At 35.4% G+C, this 24,457-nt stretch overlaps 1 protein-coding gene and 1 non-coding gene across 10 annotated transcripts in view; both read left to right on the top strand.

Annotated features, from left to right (window-relative positions):
* Positions 1-24,457, top strand: part of Klf8 (KLF transcription factor 8) — a 211,816-nt gene that overhangs the window by 32,160 nt on the left and 155,199 nt on the right. The gene's annotated exons all lie outside the window — the stretch shown is intronic.
* LOC141420195 (small nucleolar RNA U13) lies at positions 7,848-7,951 on the top strand. The gene has a single exon (XR_012444863.1). It is a non-coding gene; the product is annotated as a small nucleolar RNA U13 (small nucleolar RNA).

A 24,457-nucleotide genomic window follows, 5' to 3' on the forward strand; every position in this document is an offset into this window, starting at 1 on the left:
TTTCCCTTTGTCAATGAGGGCAGTGGTTCTGCCTCCTATACCTCTCTGGCCAGACCTAGGCATCCATGACTTTGCCCTTGAAGTCATTCTTCCTTCATTTCTTCCCATCTTTATCCCTTTTAATCCAGACTAATATGATTCTGCTGGTGTAAATTCTCATTAACCTATTGATCATCTCATTCACAGATGCCAGGGGTTAGGACATCAACATATCTTTTTTTTTTCATTGTGATATTTCTTCTTTTTTTTTATTACTCATATGTGCATACAAGGCTTGGGTCATTTCTCCCCCCTGCCCCCACCCCCTCCCTTACCACCCACTCCGCCCCCTCCTTCTCCCCCCAACCCCCTCAATACCCAGCAAAAACTGTTTTGCCATTATTTCTAATTTTGTTGTAGAGAGAGTATAAGCCATAATAGGAAGGAACAAGGGTTTTTGCTGGTTGAGATAAGGATAGCTATACAGGGAGTTGACTCACATTAATTTCTTGTGCATGTGTGTTACCTTCTAGGTTAATTCTTTTTGATCTCAGCTTTTCTCTAGTTCCTGGTCCCCTTTTCCTATAGGCCTCAGTTGCTTTTAAGGTATCTGCTTTAGTTTCTCTGCGTTGAGGGCAACAAATGCTAACTAATTTTTTAGATGTCTTACCTATCCTCACCCCTCCCTTGTGTGCTCTTGCTTTTATCATGTGCTCAAAGTCCAATCCCATTGTTGTGTCTGCCCTTGATCTAATGTCCACATATGAGGGAGAACATACGATTTTTGGTCTATTGGGCCAGGCTAACCTCACTCAGAATGATGTTCTCCAATTCCATCCATTTACCAGCGAATGATAACATTTCGTTCCTCTTCATGGCTGCATAAAATTCCATTGTGTATAGATACCACATTTTCTTGATCCATTTGTCAGTAGTGGGGCATCTTGGCTGTTTCCATAACTTGGCTACTGTGAATAGTGCCGCAATAAACACGGGTGTGCAGGTGCCACTGGAATAACCTGTGTCACAGTCTTTTGGGTATATCCCCAAGAGTGGTATTGCTGGATCAAATGGTAGATCAATGTCTAGCTTTTTAAGTAGCCTCCAAAATTTTTTCCAGAGTGGTTGTACTAGTTTACATTCCCACCAACAGTGTAAGAGGGTTCCTTTTTCCCCTCGCATCCTCGCCAACACCTGTTGTTGATGGTGTTGCTAATGATGGCAATTCTAACAGGGGTGAGGTGGAATCTTAGTGTGGTTTTAATTTGCATTTCCTTCATTGCTAGAGACGGTGAGCATTTTTTCATGTGTTTTTTGGCCATTTGAATTTCTTCTTTTGAGAAAGTTCTGTTTAATTTACTTGCCCATTTCTTTATTGGTTCATTAGTTTGGGGAGAATTTAGTTTTTTAAGGTCCCTATATATTCTGGTTATCAGTCCTTTGTCTGATGTATAGCTGGCAAATATTTTCTCCCACTCTGTGGGTGTTCTCTTCAGTTTAGAGACCATTTCTTTTGATGAGCAGAAGCTTTTTAGTTTTATGAGGTCCCATTTATCTATGCTATCTCTTAGTTGCTGTGCTGCTGCAGTTCCATTGAGAAAGTTCTTACCGATACCCACTAATTCCAGAGTATTTCCTACTCTTTCCTGTATCAACTTTAGAGTTTGTGGTCTGATATTAAGATCCTTGATCCATTTTGAGTTAATCTTGGTATAGGGTGATATACATGGATCTACTTTTAGTTTTTTGCAGACTGCTAACCAGTTTTCCCAGCAGTTTTTGTTGAAGAGGCTGCTATTTCTCCATCGTATATTTTTAGCTCCTTTGTCAAAGACAAGTTGGTTATAGTTATGTGGCTTCATATCTGCGTCCTCTATTCTGTTCTACTGGTCTTCATGTCTGTTTTTGTGCCAGTACCATGCTGTTTTTATTGTTATTGCTTTGTAATATAGTTTGAAGTCAGGTATCGTGATACCTCCCACATTGTTCTTTTGACTGAATATTGCCTTGGCTATTCGTGGCTTCCTGTGTTTCCATATAAATTTCACGGTAGATTTTTCGATCTCTTTAATGAATGTCATTGGAATTTTGATGGGAATTGCATTAAACATGTAGATTACTTTTGGGAGTATCGACATTTTTACTATGTTGATTCTACCAATCCATGAGCATGGGAGATCTCTTCACTTTCTATAGTCTTCCCCAATCTCTTTCTTCAGAAGTTTATAGTTTTCCTTGTAGAGGTCATTCACATCTTTTGTTAGGTTTACACCTAGGTATTTGATTTTTTTTGAGGCTATTGTATGGAATTGTTTTCATACATTCTTTTTCAGTTTGCTCATTGTTAGTGTATTGAAATGCTAATGATTTTTCTATGTTGATTTTATATCCTGCTACCTTGCTATAGCTATTGATGATGTCTGGAAGCTTCTGAGTAGAGTTTTTGGGTCTTTAAGGTATAGGATCATGTCATCTGCAAATAGGGATATTTTGACAGTTTCTTTACCTATTTGTATACCTTTTATTCCTTGTTCTTGCCTAATTGCTCTGGCTAGGAATTCCAGTACTATGTTGAATAGGAGTGGAGATAGTGGGCATCCTTGTCTGGTTCCTGATTTTAGAGGGAATGGTTTCAGTTTTTCTCCATTAAGCATAATGCTGGCTGTAGGTTTGTCATATACAGCTTTTATAATGTTGAGGTACTTTCCTTCTATTCCTAGTTTTCTTAGAGCTTTTATCATGAAATGGTGTTGGATCTTATCAAAGGCTTTTTCTGCATCTATTGAGATGATGAAGTAGTTTTTGTCTTTGCTTCTGTTAATGTGGTTTATTACGTTTATTGATTTTCGTATGTTGAACCACCCCTGCATTCCTGGGATGACGCCTACTTGGTCGTGGTGAATAATCTTTTTGATGTGTTGTTGAATTCGGTTTGCCATTATTTTGTTGAGGATTTTTGTGTCCATGTTCATTAAGGAGATTGGCCTATAGTTCTCCTTTTTGGAGGTGTCTTTGCCTGGTTTTGGGATAAGTGTAATACTGGCTTCATAAAATGTGTTTGGCAGTTTTCCTTCCCTTTCTATTTCGTGGAACAGTTTAAGGAGGGTTGGTATCAGTTCTTCTTTAAAGGTCTGATAGAATTCAGCAGAGAATCCATCAGGTCCTGGACTTTTCTTTTTGGGGAGACTCTTGATTGCTGCTTCAATTTCATTTTGTGTTATAGATCTATTCAGGTGATTAATTTCCTCTTGGTTCAGTTTTGGATGGTCATATGTATCTAGAAATCTGTCCATTTCTTTAAGATTTTCAAATTTATTTGAACGTAGTCTCTGATGATTTCCTGGACTTCCATGGTGTTTGTTGTTATTTCCCCTTTTGCATTCCTGATTCTACTAATTTCGGTTTTTTCTCTCCTCATTTTAGTCAGGTTTGCCAGGGGTCTATCGATCTTGTTTATTTTTTCAAAGAACCAACTTTTTGTTTCATTAATTCTTTGTGTGGTTTTTTTGGTTTCTATTTCATTGATTTCAGCTCTTATTTTTATTATTTCTCTCCTTCTATTTGTTTTGGGATTTGCTCGGTTTCGTTTTTCTAGGAGTTTGAGATGTATCATTAGGTCATTGATTTGTGATCTTTCAGTCTTTTTAATATATGCACTCATGGCTATAAACTTTCCTCTCAGGACTGCCTTAGCTGTTTCCCATAGGTTCCGGTAGGTTGTGTTTTCATTTTCATTGACTTCCAGGAACTTTTTAATTTCCTCTTTTATTTCATCAGTGATCCATTCTTCATTAAGTAATGAGTTATTTAGTTTCTATCTGTTTGCATGTTTTTTGTCTTTACTTTTGTTGTTGAGTTCTACTTTTACTGCATTGTGATCAGATAGTATGCACGGTATAATTTTTATTTTCTTATATTTGCTGAGACTTGCTTTGTGCCCTAGGATATGATCTATTTTGGAGATGGTTCCACATATCTTTTGAGAGGACACAATTCCACCTATAACACTTGTATATTTTTGAAAAAAAAATATACACATATATACATGTATGTATATACACATGCAAAGATACATATACACACATATATGATATATGTGTATAAATATATATATATACATATACACATCTATGTGTTTGCACACCATAGAACATCTATGTGTAATGTGAAGATAGGTTGGGGATCAGTAAATACTTACAGTCCTATATATAAAGCACATACTTACCAACTTATCTTTGACAAAGGCACTAAAAATATACGATGGAGAAAAGACAGCCTCTTCAACAAAAACTGCTGGGAAAACTGGTTAGCAGTTTGCAAAAAACTGAAACTAGATCCATGTATATCACCCTATACCAATATTAACTTAAAATGGATCAAGGATCTTAATATCAGACCACAAACTCTAAAGTTAGTACAGGAAAGAGTAGGAAATACTCTGGAATTAATAGGTATAGGTAAGAACTTTCTCAATGGAACCCCAGCAGCACAGCAACTAAGAGATAGCATAGATAAATGGGGCTTCATAAAACTAAAAAGCTTCTGTTCAACAAAAGAAATGGTCTCTAACCTAAGAGAACACCCACAGAGTGGGAGAAAATATTTGCCAGCTACACATCAGACAAAGGACTGATAACCAGAATATATAGGGAACGCAAGAAACTAAATTCTCCCAAAATTAATGAACCAATAAAGAAAATGGGCAAGTGAACTAAACAGAACTTTCTCAAAAGAAGAAATTCAAATGGCCAAAAGCACATGAAAAAATGCTCACCATCTCTAGCCATTAAGGAAATGCAAATCAAAACCACACTAAGATTCCTCACCCCTGTTAGAATAGCCATCATTAGCAACACCACTAACAACAGGTGTTGGTGAGGATGTGGGGAAAAGGAACCCTCTTACACTGCTGGTAGGAATGTAAACTAGTACAACCACTCTGGAAAAAAATTTGGAGGCTTCTTAGAAATCTAAACATTGATCTGCCATATGATTCAGCAATACCACTCTTGGGGATGTACCCAAAAGAATGTGACACAGGTTACTCCAGAGGCACCTGCACACCCATGTTTATTGCAGCACTATTCACAATAGCCAAGTTATGGAAACAGCCAAGATGCCCCACCACTGACGAATGGATTAAGAAAATGTGGTATTTATACACAATGGACTTTTATGCAGCCATGAAGTAGAATGAAATCTTACCATTCGCTTGGTAAATGGATGGAATTGGAGAACATCATTCTGAGTGAGGTTAGCTTGGCCCAAAAGACCAAAAATCGTATGTTCTCCCTCATATGCGTACATTAGATCAAGGGCAAACACAACAAGGGGATTGGACTTTGATCACATGATAAAGCGAGAGCACACTAGGGAGGTATGGGGATAGGTAAGACACCTAAAAACCTAGATAGCATTTGTTGCCCTCAACGCAGAGAAACTAAAGCAGATACTTTAAAGCAACTGAGGCCAATAGGAGAAGGGGACCAGGAACTACAGAAAAGGTTAGTTTGAGAAGAATTAATTTAGAATGTAATACATATGCACAGGAAATCAATGCAAGTCAACTCCCTGTATAACTATCCTTATCTCAACTAGCAAAAACCCTTGGTCCTTCTTATTATTGCTTATATTCTCTCTTCAACAAAATTAGAGATAAGGGCAAAATAGTTTCTGCCTGGTAGCGAGGGGGTAGGGAGGGAGAGGGTCGGGGCAGGGGGGTAAGGGAGGGGGTGGGGGAAGGGGGGAGAAATGACCCAAACATCATATGCACATATGAATAAAATAAAAATTAAAAAAAAGAAAAAAATGAAATGTTTTAGGAGGATAAAAAAAATATAGCACGTACTTACTTGCTGTTCCATAGTCATGCTAAACATATCCTTGCAAGACTTGCATTTACATTTCCTCTAACACCCTTCCCCTTCCCCTAGATATTTGTGTGGCTCATCTCTTTCTTCATTGAGATCTCTGTTCAAGTATCATCTCTTCAGAGAAGCCTTCCTTGAGTAGTGCATACAAAATAATCTCCATCCACCCCAATCATTCTTAATCTTCCTTACCTGCTTTGTTTTTATCCATATATTTAGTACTATCTAACAATTATATATTTATTTTATTGTCTGACCCTCCCCCCAACTGGAATGTAAACCTCATGATGGCTGGGCTTTTTGTTTGTTATTGTTTCATGCTGTTTTCCCCAGAGTCTAAAATGTTGTGTGGCACATCATGGTCACTCAGTGTTTGTTCATGAAATGCGTGCATTGAGAGGAAGAGGGCTTTTATTGGAACATCCACTTGATGCCAGGTACTTCCGTATTTCATCTCATTTGATACTCAAACACTTGGAGACTTTATAACACAAATGAACAGGTAAGAATCAAATGAAAGCATATATGAATATCAGTTCCTGCAAATTATCTGGTGGAACAAAGTGACTCAGGCCTCTTCCATTATTATGTGTGCAATTGGTGGTTTTATTCGGTGTAGGAACTTTTGTACTCTACCGGTTCTAATATAAGTTAATCCTGGGCCCTGCCCTCAAAGAGCTAACAGCTTAGCTCAGAAAAAGGTAACATTTCACTGGTCTGTGAAAGAGGTGTGAGTATTAACCAGATAAAATGGAGAGGAAGCAACATATATAAGGGTACAAATGCATGAAGAGCAATGACATTTCTGTCTATCACTGTACAACCCCCTTACATACTATACTGTCTTAATCATCAGTAGTAGCAGCAGAAACAGAACCATCTGTTGCATTTACTACATGCCAGGCACCATGCCAGGCACTAGCGTAAGGAATGAATATGGCTTAATCTGTGCTGTAAAGATATTTATGGTCCAATTGGGTGGGTGAAGCCCATAAGAAAATAGTTATACAAGGTAGTGCAGAATGTCCAATATGCAGCAGACAGCTGATACTCCAGAAATTCAAGTTTAAGACCAATGATAAGGAAAAAATTGTTGGAAAAATACCTCCTGGGTTTCAAAGGTTTGTGCTAAGCTTTAAAGATGAAATTTTGTCAAGGGCATAAATGGCAGAGGTAGCATTTGTGAGGACAAGCACAGTTAAAAGTCCACCTATTAGACAATAAGTTCCATGTAACTTCTGAATAGACTAGTTTGGATGAAGCAATACTCTCAATGGTTGAGCAATTAGAAATAACTATAGGTTGTATAAAATATTTTGCACACAGGTGTTGCTGATGCCCTTAAGGACAACTCCTATCCAAATTCTGAGAGTCTGAGCAAATTTTAACAAAAGGGAGTAGGCACTAGGGAGCTGAGCCAAGATTGTCATTGTAAATCCATGGAATCTTCCAGTCTGTCCATGCTTCCTGTTCTTATATTTATTGATACACTCACTATCCCACTTGTCCTTCATCCTCTTACATATTTCCTTGAAACTGAAATTTTCCTTTGTATATGTAGACTAAAAGTTAGGCTAACAATCTGGGTTTTACACTGTATGCTACTTTAAAAAAATACCCCTAGTGTACTATTAGTATAGCCAGGACATCAACTAAAAATTGACTTTGAATACATACATCTTTACAACTTTAGAAACATGTAGTATACTTAGAATTAAACAGCCCCATTGATTTCCTTTTTATGACTCAATGAACAAAAACACTAGATATTAAATTAATCAAATTTGAGTTGTAGTTCACTTAAAAGTTCTCAAAACTAGATCAAATGCTTAGACATACAGATATGTAAACATAAGAAGAATATGAATTTCAGGAAGTAGAACAAAAGTTGCTGCACAGAAAGGAGCTATAGGTCTATAAAAATGCCAATGCAAATATTAAGAATAAATTAATATACAAAGCAGACACTAGAACAAATAGGATGAAAGTAAAAATTAAATCCTTTTTTGGTTCATAAGCATGATGATTGGGTGTTTACACCTTTGTGTGACATATGCCGCCCTCAAGCCTTGTTATGATGTGGGCACATTACCCTTCTGATGTGAAAGAAAGAAACAAAAGAAGAGAGTGAAAATTATGGGCAAAACATTCTTTGATATATAAGTGACCAGGAAGACTCATTATAATCTGGAAATACTTTCTCAGGTTAGAAAACAATTATACCTATACTCTTGTGATAACTCAAGAGTTTCTGGATTTTGGCACTATTGATATTTTAAACCAGATTTTTTTTTCTGTGTAAGACTATCTTGTGCATTGTAGAATGTGTAGCAATCCCTGGCCTCTATCCACTATGTGCTAGTAGACACTCCCCAGTTGTGACAACAAAAAATCCCCAAATCTTTCTTTCTTTCCTATCATGAATAATGTTTTACTGAGCATCTTGTACATGGCTTCTATCCACATGTGTGAGAATTTCTGTAGGGTAGATATCTAGAAGCAAACTTGGGTCATCATGTATACAGTTGATATTTTCAACTCTACCATAAATGGCTCTCCAGAGTATATGTACCAGTTTAGAGCTCAACCCCCCCATTACCCATTTCAGCCATCAGCACTATATATATTCCTGTTCTCTGTATCTTCTGTTATTTGGAGTTATCAGACTTCAGACTTTTAATTAATTTTCTAATCTATGGGGTATCAAATGGTAAAGCATAACCTTAATTCACATTTCTTCATAAAAAGTTGTGCAACCTTTCAAATATTGATTGGCATTTCAGATTTGCTTTTCTGTGACTGGCCTGTTCATTCCATTCCTTTTTTTTCTTTTACTATTCTTGTCTTTTTCATATCGATTTGGATAGTAATTATTTATTGACTGTATATGTAAATGTTTTTCCAAGCTGTAAACTGTCTTTTTTGAGAAAAGTTGCAAAGATAGTATAGAAAGTTTCCCCATATCTTTCACCCAGTTTCCCTAACCATAGTACATTTGTCAAAATTGAACAATTAACATTGATATATGATACTATTAACTAAACTATACATTTTGTTTGTATTTCTCCAATTTTACCACTAATGCCCCCTTGTTCTGTTGTAGGGTTTAATCCAGGATAGAGTTTGCATTTAGTTTTCACACCTCTTTGGTCTCTACTCTGTGACAATTTTTCCATCATTCACAACCTCAATTCTTCTCAGTGGCATTTGTCTCTCATTTTGTACAATGTTACTTAATTTGGGATTGTTTAGTGTTTTGTCATGATTAGACTAAAGCTATATATTGTGGAGGGTAATAGCATAGAAGTGATATGACCTTATAATGTCATATTAGGAAGTATATGATTTGTTACTGGAGATGTTATCCTTGATCACTTGGTTAAAGTTAACTGCCAGGTTTCTCCACTGTAAGTCCTCATTTTTCCCTTTCCAAGTATAGCTCACACTCAGGTGAAAGGGAATGAACTTTACTTCCTGGAAGAGGAAATAACAAAGGATATATGGCCATATGTTAGAACTACCATAGTAATTAGTAAATAGTGTGAGAGATACTTTGAAATTCTGCAAATGTTTTGTTTCTCCTTAAAGTTGTACCCACTCATGAGTCTTACCTGCAGCAATTATTACTGTGGTGATCAAATAGTGATTTTCTATTTTCCTCATTCTTTATACATTTTAATTGGGATCATTCTGTTACAAATATTTGTCCCTTCATCCCCACATATTTATTCAAAAATTTATGTATATTATTGGGACTCATGGATAGTTTTTTTCTTTAGGCAAATAATCCAATGCTATTATCATTTACTTTGTTGCTCAAATTGCTTTGCTCATTGAGAGCTCTTTCAGGGTGCCTCCTATGTCCTTTGGACATATTCCCATCATTTTTATAGTGAATTGTTTTTTAATTATTTATTATACTTTAACATTTAAAGATTTAACTTTTTATGTAGCAAAATGGATCTCAGTATTTTCCTTATGATATGTGCAATTTTTATGTCTTGTTTAAAACACCTTTCCTTGCTCTGATTTGTATTATTGTAATGAAATCCCTGTTTTCTTCTAAATATTTTATAGTTTTGCTTTCATACTTAGGTCATTAATATACCTACAGGGTTTTGTGTGTGTGTGTGTGTGTGTGTGTGTGTGTGTGTGTGTGTGTGTGTGTGTAGAGTGAGATAGGAGTCTAATTTTACCATTTTTACCTATATGTTTGTCCAATGATCATTTAAGTAAAATAGTCTCTACATAGCCTATATACTTAACTATGAGTGTCTAGTGTTCTTAAAACAAATAATATCCTCATGAGGTGATATGCCAGATAGATGGATAAGTGGTTAACAATGTTATAAAACCTTCCAGTTTTGAAATAGAGTTATGCTTTCCATGACAAGAATAGAGAAAGGGCAAACAAGGAAAATGTCCCTATTATGTTATTAAAAGTAAACTTAAGAAAGGATGGGAATGACCTCTACAAGGAGAACTACAAACCCCTGAAGAAAGAGATCAAGGAAGACTACAGAAGATGGAAAGATCTCCCATGCTCATTGATTGGTAGAATCAACATAGTAAAAATGCCTACACTTTCAAAAGCAATCTACATGTTTAACGCAATTACCATGAAAATCCCAATGACTTTCATCACAGAGATTGAAAAATCCACCCTAAAGTTCATCTGGAAACATAAAAGACTGCGAATAGCCAAGGCAGTACTCAGCAAAAAGAGCAATGCTGGAGGTATCACAATACCTGACTTCAAACAATTACAAAGCAATAGCAATAAGAACACCATGGTACTGGCACAAAAACAGACATGAAGACGAGTGGAACAGAATAGAGGACCTGGATATGAATCTGTACAACTATACCCACCTTATTTTTGACAAAGGTGCCAAAAATATATGCTGGAGAAAAGACAGCCTCTTCAACAAATGTTGCTGGGAAAAGTGGTTAACCGTCTACAAGAAGGTGAAACTAGGTCTATGTTTATCACCCTGTACTAGTATCAACTCAAAATGGATCAAGGACCTTAATATCAGACCCAAAACTGTGAAGTTAGTACAGAAAGGAGCAGGAAACACTCTGGAAGTAATAGGTATAGGCAAGGAGTTCCTCAATAGAACCCCAGCAGCTCAACAACTAAGAGAAATGATGGACAAATGGGACTTCATAAAATTAAAAAGCTTTTGCACAATGAAAGAAATGGTCTCTAAACTGAAGAGACCACCCACAGAGTGGGAGAAAATATTTGTCAGCTATACATCAGACAAAGGACTGATAACCAGAATATTCAGGTATCTCAAAAAACTAAACTCTCCCAAAATTAATGAACCAATAATGAAATGGGCAACTGGACTAAACAGAACTTTTTGAAAAGAAGAAGTTCATATGGCCAAAAAACACATGAAAAAATGCTCACCATCTCTGGCCATAAAGGAAATGCAATCAAAACCACACTAAGATTCCACCTCACCCCTGTTAGAATAGCCATCAACAAAAACACCACTAACATCATGTGTTGGTGAGGATGTGGAGAAAAAGGAACCCTCGTACACTGCTGGTGGAAAGGCAAGCTAGTGCAACCACTCTGGAAAAAAATTTGGAGACTTCTTAAAAATCTAAACATAGGTCTGCCATATGATCCAGCCCAATCCCACTCCTAGGTGTATACCCAAAGGAATGCAACACAGGTTACTCCAGAGGCACCTGCACACCCATGTTTATTGCAGCACTATTCACAATAGCCAAGTTATGGAAATAGCCAAGATGCCCCACTACTGATGAATGGATCAAGAAAATGTGGCATTTATACACAGTGGAATTTTACTCAACCATGAAGAAGAATGAAATCTTATCATTCACAAGTAAATGGATGGAACTGGAGAACATCATTCTGAGTGAGGTTAGCCAGGCTCAGAAGACCAAAAATTGTATGTTCTCCCTCATATGTAGACTTTAGGTCTAGGGAAAATGCAGCAATGTGGTTGGACTTGGGTCTCATGACAAGGGGAGAGCACATATGGGAGGTATGGGGATAGGTAGAGAACCCAAAACATGAAAGTGTTTGATGTCCCCACTGCAGAGGAACTAATACAGAAACCTTAAAGTGATAGAGGTCAATATGAGAAGTAAGCAATGCTAGGAATCTCTCTATGTAGCTGTCCTTAACTAGCAAAAATGCTTTGTTTTTCTTACTATGCTTATGTCTTTTCTTCAACAAAATTAGAGAAAAGAGCAGAATGGGTTCTGCCTGGAAGCAAGGGCAGTGGGAAGGAGAGGGAGGGGGCGGGGGGCAGGGGGAAGAAATGACCCAAACAGTGTATGCACATGTGAATAAATGAATAAAAAAAAGAAAGTTTACATGTTGGAGCTTTAATCCCCAAATTCATATATTAATGGAATTTGTAGGTGGGACCTTTCGGGGATAATTAGGATTGGATGAAGTCATAAGGATGGGCATTAGGATGTTTATAAGAAGAGGAAGAAAGACCAGAGCTAGCACACTTCCTCTGTCTCTTTATGTGATGTCGTCCACCATGTTAGGATACAGCAAAAAGGCCCTCACCAGATGCTGAGCAGATAATGGTACCATGCTCTTGTAGTTCGCATGAGCTAAAGAAACTTCTTTTCTTTATAGAATACCTGATATCAGATATTTTCTTTGAGCAACAGGAAATGGACTAAGATAACCAGCAAATATGATAATCTACTTGCTAATAATATTTTATAACTACATTTTCTCCTTAAATACAGTAAAAAGCTGATTAACATTCTCTACCTTTAGCACTCATGCTAGGAGTTGTTACTACAAAAGAGAAGTCAGCAAACATTTTCTGTAAATGTCCATTAAAATTTTATTTATTTATTTAGTTATTTTTGTGGTACTAGGCAAGCACTTTACTTCTTGATCCATGCCTCCAGCCCTAGGGTTTGAACTCGGGGCCTCACTCACATAGCTTTTGTGGCTATGTAGTCTCTATTGTAACAACTCAACTCTGGGATTGTAAAGTAAAAAGCATTATAGGTAGTCCATAGAAAACTGTCATAACTGTGTTCCAATAAACTTTATTTCTGAAATTAGATGCAGAGTTAAAATAGCCAGTTTCCCTGTTCCTGCTGTAGTAGACTGTTTTGCCTAGAATGTTTGGGATCTAACTAATTCCCAGTTAAGTTTTCTGAATTGCAAATATGTTAAAAAAGGTTTTACATGCTAAAGCATATTACAAGTGAGGATCTTCTCAACATGTGATGATATCCAGTGATCCAGGTATGTCTGGAGCTTATTGTTTAATAATTCTTTATAATCTGTTCCTCCAGATAGCATTTGAGGCTATTAAGACATTATTAACAGGTTATTGAAGCCCATTAGATCATATTATCACCATCCTTGCAGAGTAGTGGGAAACAATTTGTGTACACATGTATGAAAATGGAAAAATGATACCTATTGAAACTATTGCAGGAATGGGGGCAGGTGGGATAAAGACGAATGATGGAGGGGGGTGAATTCAACTATGATATATTTTAAGACCTTTGTAACTATCACAGTGTACCCCCAGCACAACAATAATAATAAAAATAAAAAGGAAACAAACAACAAAGAGTTACATCAGACTTTGAAGCCAGATTGTTCTAAATTTTAATGTTAGGGCTTATTCGTTCACTGGTATGTGGTCTACTAAACTTCCCAATGCTTCAGTTTCTAACTCTATAAAGTGAATTATTACATGTAAAATAATGGTACTTAATATGCACTCCATAAGCATCAGCTATGATTCTAGCAATGAATTCTTCAGTTGTTACAGTAGTATTTTAAAAACAGATTATCAATGGAAAAGTCCTTTGAAATAGTTCCATTTTTTATGTATGTAGTATTTGAACTCTCAAGTTAGTTTCCTTCTATAGCACTTGTCTCAGATGTGTGCTTTGTAGCCAGGCTAGAATTAACTATTCCTTTACAGGACATGGCAAACAGATCAGGACTTTGAAATTAGTCTTGAGCAAATGTTACAGTGATGAATCAAATTAGCCAATCATATTTTATTGAAGAAACAATCCATCACTTTTCAGCCCCCATGGACAGTTGTTATGAATTCAGACTTCTTTTGACCTTAGTAAACCTATATGTTTTACCTCAAATTGTTAAGTAGTTTCCAAATGGAGTGTGTGTACGTATGTGTGTGGAGAGAGAGATAAAGAGGTAGGTAGATAGATACTTTTAAAAGAATTAGCTTATTCACCTTGAGTAGAAAAATGCTCTGTTGATGATCATTGAGAAGGGGAAGGTCTCTGGAGTATTTATTTGGTTTGAATCACAGACAAGAAAATAAGAAATTTTAGCTTTTTTTGATGGTACTGAGCTTTGAACTTAGAGCCTCATGCTTGCTAGTCAGGTGTTCTACCACTTGAGCCCCTTTTGCTTGTTATTTTTTAGATAGGTTCTCATGTTATTTACCCAGGGCCAGCCTTGGACTGCTATCTTCCTACTTATGCCTCCTGTGTACCTGGTATTATAATGTGAACCAACATACCTGGCTTGTTTTGTTCAGATGGGGTCTTGCTTTTTGCCTGAATTGGCCCTGAGCTTCAATCCTGCAGTCTCTGTCTCCCATGTATCTGGGATTACAGATATGAGCCACCATGCCTGCCCAAGGAAATTTTAGCTTTTGATGCCTGTAGGACCTTCCTGGCACAAGTATTCCAAAATCTGTATATTTAAGGTGGGTATGGGAAAAGTTAACTTTACTACCAGGATGCAAGCAATATTGGCTATAAGTTTATCATATATAGTCTTTATTGTGGTGAGGCATGATCCTTCTATTCCTAGTTTTTTTCTTTTATCATGAAGGGATGTTGAATTTTTGTCCAAGGCTTTTATTTCATCTATTGAGATGATCATATAATTTTTGTCCTTGATTCTAGTTACGTACTTTATCGTGTACATAGTTTTCTGACTTGCATCTGTTGAACAATCTTTGCAGCTCTGGAATGAAACCAAATTGATCACGTTATATGATTTTTATGTACTGTTAATTCATTTGCAAGAATTTTATTGAGGATTTTTGCATCTATGTTTACCAAAGAAATTGGAATATAGTTGTAGTATATGTATCTATGTAGGTACATATATAGTTATAGCTATAAACACCTATGTTAGAGCTTCCTTTGTTCTATTGCACGTACTCTTAAGTTGTATTTTCATTTGAGTCTAGGAATTTTTTATTTCCCTCCTGATTTTTTCAATAACTCACTAATCTCTCAAAACATATTGCTCAGTTTCAATGTGTTTTTGAATTTTTTAAGACTTCCTTCATGACGTAAAATGTGGTTTGTATTGGAGAAAGTTCCATGAACTGCTGAGAAGAATGTGTTTCCCTCAGTTATTGTATACAATATTCTGCAGATATTTGCTAAGTCCATTTAATCTATGGTGGAGTTTAACTCTGATGTTTCTTTGTTGATTTTTTTTTTGTCTGGATGGTTTATCTATTGATGAGAGTGAGATATTGAAGTCATTCACTATTGTTGTATCTGAATCTATCTGACCCAGTAGTGTTTCTCTGAAATTGGGTGTACCAATTTTTGGTGTATATGTATTTACAATTGTTAAGTCTTCTTGGTGAATTGCTTTTCTGGTTGTTCTAAAATTCTGTGTTTTTTCTCTCTTAATCATTTAGAGGTTTGATGGTTAGCTGAGTTAATAAGGTTTGATTCTTTTTGAATTCTCATTTGTTTATTCTTCTAATGAGGTTTTATTCTTTTTGTTTTGGACGGCACTGGGATTTGAACTCAGGGCCTCATGCTTGCTAGGCAGGTGCTCTTACCGCTTGAGCCACTCCACCAAACCTTTTTTGTGATGAGTTTTTTTTATACAGGGTCTCATGAACTATTTGCCCAGGACTGGCTTTGAACCACAATCCTCCTGATCTCTGGCTCCTAAGGCGTGAGCCACCAGCACATGACATGTTTTATTCTTTTCATAGCTCTCATGTTTGTGTGTATCTTTCTTCAACTTCTGTGTGTAGTCTTCCTTTAAGTATCTTCTGCAGTTTTGGCTTGGTAGTTAAGAATTGCTTTCATTTATTTCTTTTTCAATTTTAAAGGATAGCTTTACTAGATATAGTAATCTTGTTTAGCAGATTTTTTTCTGTCACGAATTTAAATACATCATTCCACAATCTTCTGGCATTTAGAGGTTTTGCTGAGAAGTCTTCTGTTATTCTGATGGATTTGCCTTTGTAAGCAACTTGATGCTTTTCTCTTGCAGCTTTCAATCTTCTTTCATTGTTCTATATTCTTAGTATTTTAACTATATTATGATGTGGAAGACTGTCTTCTAGTCATGTTTATTTGGGCTTTTAAATGCCTTCTACCTATTTGAATGTCTACATCTTTACCCAGTTTTGGGATATTTTCTTCCATAATTTTATTGAATAGGTGTTCTGTGCTTTTTAGTTTGTATCTCAGCTCCTTTTTCCTGCACTAAAGAGCTTAGATATGGCTGGGCACTGGTGGCTCATGCATTTCCTAGCTATTCAGGAGGCAGAGATCAGGAGGATCACAGTTAAAGCCAGCCCCAGGCAAATAGTTTACGAGAACCTATCTCAAAAAATCTTTCACAACAATAGGACTGGTGGAGTAGCTCAAGGTGAGGGCCCTGAGTTTGAACGCCAGCATGACACACACACAAAAAGATTCTTAGTTATGGTCTCTTGATCATGCTCCAGCATTCTTGAAAGTTATGGTCACATATTTTATATATGACCATATATAGTCACATATTTGTGTGTTTTTTTTTTTGTATTGCTGAGCCATTAAGGAACTGCAGATCAAAAACCACAATGAGATTCTGCTTGATATCTGCTTGAATAATTAATAAAAATGGAATATAGGTTTTGTTGTGAAAGTGAAGAAAGCTGTACCTTCAAATACTTTTGCTGAAAATTAAATATCATCTACTCACTTCTGAAATTGTTTGGTAATTCCTGAAAAAATATGAGAGTTACTGTGTGCCACAGAAATTCAAACGTTATTATCGACCTAAGAGAATGATAGTATATATCCATGCAAATATTTGTATATGATAATTCATAGCAGTAGTAATCATAATAGCCAAGAAGCACATAAAATTCCAGTGTCCACCAACTGTTGGATGCACAACCAAAGTGTGTTGTATCCATATAATGAAACAATATTCAGTAATAAATAGGACTAACCTCAAAACATTATGTGACGTGAAAGAAACCACTTGTAGAAGATCATATGTTATACATGTATGTATACAAGATGTCTACAAAAGTTAAATCTATAGAGGCAGAAGGTGGTTTAGTGTTTACGACTATGAGTAGTGATGAAGAGTGACTGCAAATCCAATGCTGAAGGCTTGAATACAGCAAAAAGTATAAATATTACAAAACTCTTCTTGCCTAACTACATTAATTGGGACACTGGTCTTTTTTGGCCCTCAGAATTATACTGAAATATAGTCTCTTCTTGGACCTTGAACTTGGAGGCTTTCATATAGGAACTTTCACTAAAGACTTTTTAGGTTTCCAGGTTCTCAGCACTTTGGATGTGGACTGGAACTATATATCAGCTCTCCTGGGTATTCACCTTGCCAACTTAGCCTCCATCATTGTACAAGCCAATTTCTTTCAATAAATATCCATATTCTCTCTCTCTCTCTCTCTCTCTCTCTCTCTCTCTCTCTCTTTCTTTCTCTCCCCTTGACTAATACAAAAAAATTTTGTTCCTCCATGAACCTGTTGATAGACACATGGGTTGCTTCCATTTCTTAGCTAGTGTGCATAGTGCTGCTATGAAAACGAGTATACAAATACCTCTTTGAGACTCTGCCTCATATTCTTTTTCCATTTTTATTAGCATGCATTAGTTGTATATAAAGGTTTCACTGAGACGTTTCCATATATTCATACACTATATCCTGATGAACCTCTCCTCTCTATCACCCCCTGTCATCCCCCCTCCTTCTTTCTTGGAACAATTGTAATAAGTTTCATTGTTCTATTTTCATACATGTATATAGAGCACCTTTTACATATTCACCCCTCATACCCTTTTTTTTCACCCTTCCCCTCCCATGGATACCCACCCTCTAAACAGAACCTGTTTTATATCCTTGTCATTAGTTTTTTGGGAGGCTAGATTATACATGTGAGAGAGAACATGAAATATTTTACTTTCTCAGTCTGGCTCTTTCTCTTTACATGATCTCCAGTTCTATCCATTTTCCTGCACTCGACATAATTTCATTCTTCTTTATGACTAAACAATACTCCATTGTGTGTATACCACAGTTTCTTTATCCATTTGTCATTTTTTCAGCACCTAGGCTGATTTTATATTTTGGCTGTTGATTCTGCCCATTCATAAACAAAGGAGGTCTTTCCATCTTCTAATGTCTTCTTCAAATTCTTTATTCAAGACTTTCTAGTTTTTATTATAGAGGTCTTTCACCACCTTAGTGTTTCTAGGCATTTAATTTTTCACACTACTGTGAATGGGATGTTTTTTCCCCAGATTTCTTGCTAGTCTGTTCATTATTGGTGTATAAAAAACCTACTGATTTTTTAATGTTAATTGGTATTCTGCTTCATTGCTCAAATCATTTATCAGATCTAAGAGATTTATGGGGGAGTCTTTAGGGTCTTTTAAATGTAAGAGTATATGATCTGCAAACAGGAATAATTTGATTTCTTCTTTTCCTATTTGTATCCATTTTAATTCTTTCTCTTGATTTATTGCTCTGGCTAAGAAGTCAAGCAGGATATTGAATAATAGTGGAGAGAATGGACACCTTTGTCTTGTTCCTGACTTTATAAGAAATTTTTTCCCCATTTAGTTTGATATTGGCTATAGATATATCATATATATCCTTTAATATGTTGAGGTATGTTCCTTCTATCCCTAGTTTTTTCAAGGCTTTTATCATGGGGCACAGCAAAGGCAGTGCTAAGAGGAAAGTTTATAATCATAACTGCCTACATTACATTACAAATAACCAACCTAAGGATGCATCACAAATTTTTAGGAAATAAAGAACAAGACAAACCTAATAGTAGTATATGCAAAGAAATAAAGATTAGTGCAGAAATTATTGAAATGAAGACTAAGCAATACGAAGAAATAATGAAACATAAGAGTACATTCTTTGAAAAGATTAACTAGATTGACAGACCTTTAGCAAAACTAACCTAAAGAAAGAGGGAGAGGATCCAAATTAATAGAAATAGAGATTAAAAAAAGAGACATCACAACAAATACCAAAGAAATCCAGAAGATCATTAGTGAATTCTTCAAAATCTTATATTCCCATAGACTGGAAAATCTAGAAGGAATAGATAAATTTTTAGATGCATATGACCTACCAAAATTGAGCCAAAAGGATATAAACCACATCTTCACCAACACTTAGCATTCATCTTTTTGTTAATAGTCTTTCTAACAGGTGTGAGGTGATACTTTTTTTTTTGGTTTCAATTTGCATTTTCCTGATGTTTAAAGTTGCTAAAATTTTTTCCAGTATATGTTGCCCATTAGTATCTCTTCTTTTTGAGAAATGTCTGTTCAGATCCTTTGCCCAGCTTTTAAAAAAAGTGTTCTTTTCCCTTGGTGTTGAGTTGGCTACATTCCCTATATATTTTGGCTATTACGCTCTTATCAGATGTATAGTTTGAAAATATTTTCTCCCAATCCATGAGATGTTTCTTCATTCATTTTCCTTTGCAGAAACTTTTTAGTTTGTTTAACCACTTTTTACTATTTTTTTGTTTCCTTTGCTATTGGATTCTTATCCAAGAAATCACTGCTTAGAACAATGCTGTAAAACTTTTCCCCTAAGTTTTCTTCTAGTAGCTTTACAGCCTCACGTCTTACATTTAAATAATTTATACATTTTGATTTTGACATATAGTGTGACAAAAGAGTCCAACTTTATTCTGCTGCATATGGATACCCAGTTTTTCTGAACAAACTGTCTTTCCCCATGCTATGTTCTTAGAGCCTTTGTTGAAAATCAATTAACCACACACTTTTAGATTTATTTGGGGGAATTTCTTTCTTTTTTCATTGGTCAATATATTTATATTTATGTAAGTACCATGATTTTAAAATATCATTCAGTTTTTATTTCAATTGTATTTTTACTGACATACTATTTGTACATATTTATGAGGTACGATGTAGTACCTTGATTTATGTATGCATTGGGTAATGGCAAAATCAGGATACTTAGTATCTATCACTTTAAACTTTTATAATACTATACTGAGTATATTCAAAATCTGAGATTAACAATGTGTTATTGTAGAACACCATGACTTATTCCTCCTATTTAACTATAACATTAACATTGTGTCTGTTTAGCAACCTCTCCTCATTCCCCTTTTCCCTACTTGCCCCAATCTTTTGTAATCATTATTCTACTCTCAACTTCTATTAGGTCAGCTTTTTTATATTCAATAGAAGTGAAACCATGTGGTATTTGTCTTTCTGTGCCTGACATTTCACTTAACATAAGGTCTTCCACATTTTTCCATATTGTAGCAAATGGCAAGATCTCATGCTTTTTATGACCATGTAATATTTCATTATGTATATAACATTTTCTTTATCCCTTCGTCTGTCAATTGGCATTTTGGTTAATTCCATATTCTTGCTATTGTGAATATTTCTGCAATGAACATGGGAGTTCAGGTGTCTCTTTGACATGCCAATTTAATTTACTTTGGGTATATGCCCAGTATTGACATTGATAGATGGTACAGTAGTTCTGTTTTTAAATTTTGTAGATGCTCTGTGACGGTTTTCCGTAATGGATATACTAATTTACATTTATACCAACAGTATGTAAGAGTTGACCACCTCCTCACCAGTATCTTTTATTTTTTCTTTTTTAGCCATTTTAACTTGGATAAGGTGGCATCTCATCGTGGTTTTGATTTACATTTCCCTGAACATTAGTGGTGTTGAGCATTTTTCATAAACCTGTACGTCTTATTTTGAGAAATGTCAGCAGCATGCTATCTTGATTATAAAACATTATAGTATATTTTGAAATAAGCTTTATTATTTTTTTCAAGATTGCCTTGGATATTTGGTGTCTTTTCTGGTTCATATGAATTTTAGTATTTTTTTCTATTTCTGTGAAAAATGACTTAAGAATTTTGTTAGGAACTACATTCAGTCTATAGATTGCTTTGGCTAATACAGATAGTTTAACAATATCAATTCTTCAATCAATAAATATGGGATGTCTTAATTTATTCCTGTTTTCAATTTCTTTTGTCAGTGTTTTATAGTTTTCAGTGTACCGATCTTTTACCTTCTTGTTGAAATTTACTCCTAAATTTTCATTTTATTGATTCTGTTATAAAAGGAATGCCACTAATTTTCATTTGTTGATTTTGTATCCTTAGACTTTGTTGAAATTGTTTATCAGTTCTAACAGTTTCATGATGAAGTCTTGAGGGTTTCTATACAAAAAAACCATATTATCAGCAAACGGATAATTTAACATCCCTCCTTACCTATATGGATGTCTTTTTATCTATTTTTCTTGCCAGATTGTTCTGGCTAGCACTCCCAGTACTATGTTCAATAGAATTGGTGAGAGTGAGCATCCTTTTCTTGTTCCTGATCTTAAAGGAAAAACTTTTGGCTTTTATCATCGAGTATAATGTTAGCTGTGGACTTTTCATAATATAGCCTTTAATGTGTTGTGATGCATTCTTTTATATCTGGTTTTGACAGTTTTTAACATTAATGGGTGGCACATTTTTTTCAAATGCTTTTTCTGCATCTGTGAAATCATCATATAATTTTTGTCCCTCATTCCTTTAATGTCATGTGTCACATTTACTGATTTATATACAATGGACTATCCTTGAACCCCTGGGATATATTCCACATGCTCATTGTGAATGACCTTTTAAACATGCTGCTGAATTTGGTATTCTGGTGTTTGGTTCAGGATTTTTTGCATCTGTGTTGATTAGAGAGATTGGCCTGTAATTTCCTTCCAGTGTCCATATCTGGTTTTGTTATCAGAGGAAGGCACTTCTTGACACATAAAATGAGTTTAGAAGTATTTCATAATCTTCAGCTTTTTGGAATAGTATGAAAGGGATTGATATTAGTTCTTCAAATATTTGGTAGAGCTGGGCACCGGTGGCTCACGACTGTAATTCTAGCTGCTTGGGAGGCTTGAGATTGGGAGGATCATGGTTTGAGGCCAGGCTGGGCCTGGAAAATAAGCAGAGCAAAATGTACTGGAGGTGTGACTGAAGTGTAGAGTGCCTTCTATGCAAGTGTGAAGTCCTGAGTTCAAACCCCAGTCCCACCAAAAAATATGTATTTGGTAGAATTCAGCAGTGAAGCCAACAGTTCCTGGGTTTTACTTTGATGATGTCTTATACTACTGATTTGGTTTCCTTATTCATTAATGTCCTGGTCACATTTTCTATTTCTTCATGATTCAGTTTTAGGAAGTTGCATTATTTCTTAATCCATTTCTTTTTTATTAATTATTATTTTCATTGTATAAATCTAGTCTAGCTTATGCATTTATTGTTGTATGGTTGTTCACTGTAGTCTCTTAGGATCTTTTGTATTCATTAAATACCACTATAAAATCATCAAATCACAAAGAAAGAAAGCCAGAAAGGGAAAGTGAGGGGAGTAGGGGGGAGATGGAGGGGGCGGGGGTCAAGGGGGAGAGATGGCCCAAACAATCTATGCACATATGAATAAATGAATAAATAAACCAAAAAAGAAAGCCAGAAAGATAGAGAGGATCAATGATCTGTAAATTAATCAGAAAACAATGAACAAAATGGCAGTAGGAAGTTGTTAACTTATCAGTAATTATTCTCTAATTAAAAAAACATCAGTATGACTGAATGGATTAAAACCAAATCCTGACAATAATTTGTCCACAGAGATTCACCTCATCTGTAAGGAACACATGTAGACTGAAGGTGAAGGGTTGGAAAAACATATTCTATGCAAATGGAGGTCAAAGCTATAATTATATCAGACAAAGTTGTAAAATGAGAAAAAGTAGGTCATTATCCAACGATACACAGCTCAATTATTCAAGAGAATATTAAAATGTAAATGGCTGGGTGTGGTGGCTTACAATTGTATTACTACCTGCTCAGGAGGCTAACATCAGGAGGATTGAAGTTCAAGGCCAACTGGGGACAAAAAATGTTCCTAAGAAGGGCTGGAGGTGTGGCTCAATTGGTAAAGCACTTTCCTCACAAGTGCAAAGTTCACATTCCAGTACCACCACCAAAAAAACCCCAAAACCCCAAAAAACAAAAACCTTCCCAAGACCCCATCTCAACCAATAGAAGTTGGAGATGGCTATCATCCCAGCTAGGAAGTGCAAATAGGAGGATCACTGCCAAGGCCAACCCCCGGCATAAATGAAGAGCCTATTCAAAAAATACCTATAGCCAAAAGGTCTGGGGGCATGGTTCAAGTGGTAGAGTACCTGTCTGTCAAGTACAAAACCCTGAATTCAAAACCCAGTACTGCCAAAAAAATGTAAATGTATATGCATCTATCATCAGAATGCTAAATATACAAAGCAAAAATTAATAGATAGGAAAAAAATATAGACTGCAATACCAGGCTTTAATACTTCACTTGAAACATTGCACAAATGATATAGATATAAAGTCTATAAGGAAACATTGGACTTGAACTACACTTTAGCCCAAATGGGCATAAAATATATTCACATAATATTCCATGTAATAGCAACCAAATACAAATTCTTCTTATGTGCATGTGAAATATTCTCCAGGATAAATCATAGTTTAGGCCACAAAATAAATCTTAACAAATTTGAGAAGATTGAAATGGTGTCACATATTTTTTTTCTCAGTGTCATGAAAGTAGAAATCACTAACTGGAAGAATCTGGGGAAACTCAGAAATATATGAAAATTAAGTGATATGTTCCTCAACAACCAATGAATCAGAGAAGAAATTGAATGGTAAATTAAAACATACCTTTGGACAAATGAAAACACACATATTAAAACTTATGAGTTGTATCAAATGCAGATGTAAGATAGAAAATTATAGCAATAAACTTCCTACATCAAACAGAAGATTTCAAATAAGCAATCTAATGTTATACATTAAGAAAGTAGGAAAATGAGAAAAAAATAAGCTAAACTTAGTAGAGGGAAGCATGAATAAATTAGAGACTGGAAAAACAAAAGAAGAGATCACAACACTAAATGTTGATTTAAAAAAAAGATATACAATATTTATAAACCTTTAAATAGACCAAAAAAAGGTGGGAAGACTCAAATAAAAAAATTAGAAATAGAAGGGCACATGAGATTTAGCTCAGTATGCTTGCCTAATGTGTAAGGCTGTGGTTATGATCTAGTGCACACACATACTCACAAAAAAGATGGAAGCAGAGGAATAATAGCTGATACACAGACATACAAGGATCATTGTGGTTTTGATATCCATTTCTCTGATTATTTGTGATTTTGAGCATCTTCTCATATGCTTAATAGTCATTCATATATCATATTTGATGTAATGTCTATTCAAGTTCTT

This window comes from Castor canadensis, chromosome X (genome assembly GCF_047511655.1).
Source record: "Castor canadensis chromosome X, mCasCan1.hap1v2, whole genome shotgun sequence".
Lineage (NCBI taxonomy): Eukaryota > Metazoa > Chordata > Mammalia > Rodentia > Castoridae > Castor > Castor canadensis.